Source organism: Pteropus alecto, unplaced genomic scaffold (assembly GCF_000325575.1).
Source record: "Pteropus alecto unplaced genomic scaffold, ASM32557v1 scaffold123, whole genome shotgun sequence".
NCBI classification, from domain to species: domain Eukaryota; kingdom Metazoa; phylum Chordata; class Mammalia; order Chiroptera; family Pteropodidae; genus Pteropus; species Pteropus alecto.
The window spans coordinates 8,085,020-8,089,683 of record NW_006433950.1 but is presented as its reverse complement, the minus strand read 5'-3'; positions in this window follow the sequence as shown (position 1 = coordinate 8,089,683).

Genomic DNA, 4,664 nt, shown 5'->3' with positions numbered 1-4,664 from the left:
AGATGCAGTGTGAAGCTTTAAGGAAGATCTAGTGGGAGAATCACAATGTAGGACCTAGGGTTTTGGAAAGAGACCATGCATGCAATCTGCAGCAGGAAATTTCATGCCTTTTGAGAAAACAGCTCTTGGCCCCTCGGTTTGGCAGCAGTCCATAGTAGGTTATTATGTGAAAAACTGACCCGGCTTGCAGGCTTTAAATAATCATGATGATAATTGCCATTGTTACTTCTTAGTATATTTATTACCAATTAGGTGATATTATTGCTTGATAAAAACACTAGTAACAATTACTATTTCAGTTACTATTTATTGAGTGCTAGCACTGTGTCAGACACCATGCTAAGCACGTTCCACACATTATCTCATTGCATCTGCCTGATGGTTCTGTGAGATACGGGTACCTTCTCAACCGCCATTTTACTCATGAGGAAACTGAGCTTCAGAGTTTAGCAACTTTCCCAAGGTCACGTAGCTCTTCTGGGTGGGGCTGAGATTCAAACCCAGGTTCATCTCGCTCTGCTCTGCCCTCTCATCATATCCAGCCCATTAGAGCAGTGATTGGGGAGTGGGGTTGGGGGACTATTTTGCCCTCCCAGGGGACATTTGAAAATACCTGGAGACACTTTTCATTTGCTATAACTGAGGAGGTGCGTTTGTCATCTAGAGGGCAGAAGCCAGAGATGACACTTGTATTAGTTTCCCAGCACTGCTGTAACAAGGGACCACAAACGAGTGGCTTAAAAACACAGAAATCTATCGTCTCACAATTTTGGAGGCTAGAAGTCCAAAATCAAGCATTGGCAACGAACGCCATGCTGCCTCGGAAGGCTCTAGGGGAGAATCCTTCCCAGCTTCCAGTGGCTTCTGGCAATACTGGGCACTTCTTGACTTGAAGCCCTTTCACTCCAATCTCCATCTTCGCATGGCCTTTTTCCTTGTGTCTTTATTTGTCCTCTCAGCAGTCACTGGATTCAAGGCCAACCCTAAATCCAAGATGATTTCATTTCAAGATCCTTAAGCAATTACATCTGCAAAGATCCTTATTTCAAACAAGGTCACATTCCGAGGTTCCAGGTGGACATGAATTTGGCAGGGACACTAGTCAACCCATTACACTGTTAAACACCCTTCTATGCAGAGGACAACCCCCTCCCCCCACGACACACACATACACACACCCCACCAAATGTCAATGGCGCTGAGGTTGAGAAACTCTCTTTTAGAGGCAGACATTTCTCCTCCGGGAAGCAATGAGAATATGCCTCTGCTACTCTAGACAGCTACAAACAGAAAGGGTCTCAGAGCAGCTGAAAGCCCAGAGGCCACCCGCTCCCTCCCCTTTTCTGGAGCCACCTCTTCTGACAGCCTGCAGTGTCTCCATGCGGATGCTGCCCCCTGCCTAGCATCTTTGTAGCACTATGCATTTAGACTTAAGAATGATACAGTCAGATCCACCCAAAGTATTAAGCTTCAACCATAAAGAAGGAGGGCCTGGCCTCTTCTTCCTCCAAAAGGAAACTGCTAAAAAAATCAGATAAAGAAACTCGGGCTCACAGGCAAGCGGCTATTTGCCTGTCATAGAAAAGGGATCAGCCCTGTGAGGTGGAACACTATCCAGTGGCTGCCAGAGCCCTTCTCTCTATTCTTTCAACAAACGTTTGTGGAGCACCTGCTCCGTGCTTGGCCCTGCAGCAGTGAGCCGCAAGGCTGGCATGCCAGCTCCAAGGAGCTTCCGGTCTGAAGGATTACAGTGGGATAAGTGGTATAAGAAGGAAGGGCAAGGTACCCAGATTTCCAGTGGGTGTGAAAAGCCGGAGCAAGTGAGGTCTAAGCTGAGATTTGAAGATTGAGTAGGATTCAAATCCAGGTGAGTCAGACTCATAGTCCAAACTCACCCACAAGCTGAGCCCCTAAGCAAAGACCCAGGGAAGAGTAGATTTGGGAGAGGAGAGAGCTCACGCAGAGGCCCGGGGGGCGGAATGAGCCCTTTTGGGGAATTGAATGAAGGTCGGTCTCTGCTTCACCTCGTTAGAAGAACAAAGCAAAGAAGGTCGTTACTAACGTCCACTTTCCGGTTTTCCTCCCAGTCCCCCAGGAGCCCCCTTTGGCCTCTACTGTAAGTTGTTTGGATGCTTTTCTTTTGTTTGACTCAACTCCCTACTTCTCAGTTTCAGAGACCTTGGTCTATGGCCGATCCCCAGGTCACTACACAGGCCTTTGACCTCATCCAGAAGAAGAGGGGCACATCAGGCATGGCCAGAAAGATGTCTTTGGTGTCATAAAATGTGTAGAAATGACTTTGTCCCAGCCAGGGTGAGGCAGAGGCAGGAAGCCTTGGCAAAGTGTCAGAGCGGGAGCCAGCTCACTGACCAGCTAGCCCCGACTTTGAAACTTAGAATCAGAGGCATACAGATAAGGGCTGGGAGCCATAGTCAGCATCGCTTGTGTCTCTTGCTCCTTCCGGATCACACAGGAGCAAAGGGGTTAAGAGCCTGGGCTCTGGAGCTGATGCAGGACAGGGCAGATTTCCCAGAGTTGGTGGGGGGAGACCAAACTCTGCACCGAAAGAAGAGGAGGGTCCTTTGGCAGAGGGGGCAGAAAAAATTCAACACGCACGCCAACGTTAGAGTCAAAACAAAAGTTTATTAGAAAAGGGGTCACACTCCGTAGACAACGTGTGGTCTCCTCTCAGCGGCGAGAGTGAGAGGGACCAAGAGAAACGTGGAAAGACAGTGAGTAGGGGGGGCAGGGTAAAGGCACCGAGAGGGACTCAGAGGGACAGAGACAGTAGAGACAAGGACAATAAGAGAGACAGTAAAGGCACTGAGAGGGACCCTGAGTGTTGCGGGGGCGGGGGGGGGGGGGGGGATAATCAGTTTATATATCATCGTTTACTTGCTGTGAGTTATAGTTTAAAAGACTTTGTTAGCCCATTTCCTTTGTTATGGGCATACAGTGAGGAAGGGGAATAGTGTGTAGTGGGAAAAGGTAAAAATATGTAGAGTGAAAGGCCTGCTGGCAGTTCCCAGCCTTTAATCCATAGGTTCCCCACGGTTTTAGCCATAGGGGATGACTCCGTCGGTTCCTGTTTCCCCTCCCCAGGTGTGGGCAATGGACTGTTAGCAATCCCAGCAGAAATCTCCCTTTGTTCTGCAGGCGTCCTCCTGGCCTGGCTGCAGGGCTGATCAGCATGTTGCAGTCGCTTAATTAACATTTTAAATTCTCTTGCCTCCTCCCCACATTAGAGCCAATACAACTTGGCTTCAAATCCTGCCCCAGTCACTTACAAAGTTGTGCAACTTGGAGCAAGTCACCTAGCCTCACCTAGCCTCATTCCACATTATCACAGTGCTGCAGAGGAGAGTGTGTGTGTGTGTGTGTGCGTGCGTGCGCGCGTAACCAAGGCAGCCAGGAGACCACGCCCATGAGGGTTCCACACAAGGCTTGGTGCTCAAAATGGGCCCAGGCCTTGGGGCCTGTTTTTTTCTGTCTTTGGCCAGGAACCCAGGCCCAGCCTCCTCCTTCACCCAGTTTCCAGGAAAGCTCTCTGGGCTGACACAGGAGAAAACAGGAAATGGAAAAAGAAAAAGGGCCCTCCACTAGGGTATTTGCTTTTTTAAAAAGTAAACTTTTTATTAAAGAATACCATACAAGAATACGTGCACAAATCACTTTGGTATAAATATATGTAGCTTGAAACACTTGTGTAACCAGCACATGGGTGAAGAACCAGCCCTTCAGAAGCCACTCAAAGCCCCCTTTACTGTCACTACCACTCCAAAGGGTGACTTCTGCGGCAGACATTAGTGTTGCCTGATTTTCTGTTTATATGAACGGAATCATCAGCACGTATTCCTCTGTGTCTGGCTTCCTTCGCTCACCATCAGGTTGAGAAGTCAGCCACATTGATGTAGGCAATTACACATCGTTCATGCTCGTGGCTGGTCAGCAGAGTCATCCTTGGTATCTGTAGGGGGCTTGGTTCCAGGACACCCCACAGATACCGAAATCCTAGGGTGCTCAAGTCTCTCATAGAAAACGATGTAATATTTGCATATAACCTACGCACATCCTCCCTTATACTTTAAGTCATCTCTGGATTACCTATAATACCTAATACAATGTAAATGCTATGTAAACAGTTGTTGCTCTGTATTGCTTAGGGGATAATGACAAGGAAAAACAGTCTGTATGTGATTAGGAAAGACAAACCGTCATAGGCCTAATTACGTAGTACACATCGGTAACAATGTAACATTTAAAAATATTTTTTTATCTACGGTTGGATGAATTGGAGGATGCAGAACCTCAGACCCAGGGGTTTGAATGTGTTTCATTGTGTGTTTTTCATTAATTGTTGATGAGTTTTTGTAGAGTTTCTGGTAAGAGGCTCTTGTAGTAGGCATTGCTAAGAATATTCTAGTAGATATCTTCCGATGAACATAGGGACACATTTCTGATAAGTATACACTTAGGGGCGCAATTGCCGGGTCGTAGTGTGTTTAGCTTTAGTAGATACTGCCAAATAGCTCTATGCAAAGCATTCGCTTTTTAAAATGTCAGTGACATGGAGCACTGTGCCCTCCTTTCCCCAACAGTCATTTATTCACTCACGTCTTTGGAGCCCAGGTCTATGCGGGGCACTGGATGAGCTATTGAAATGC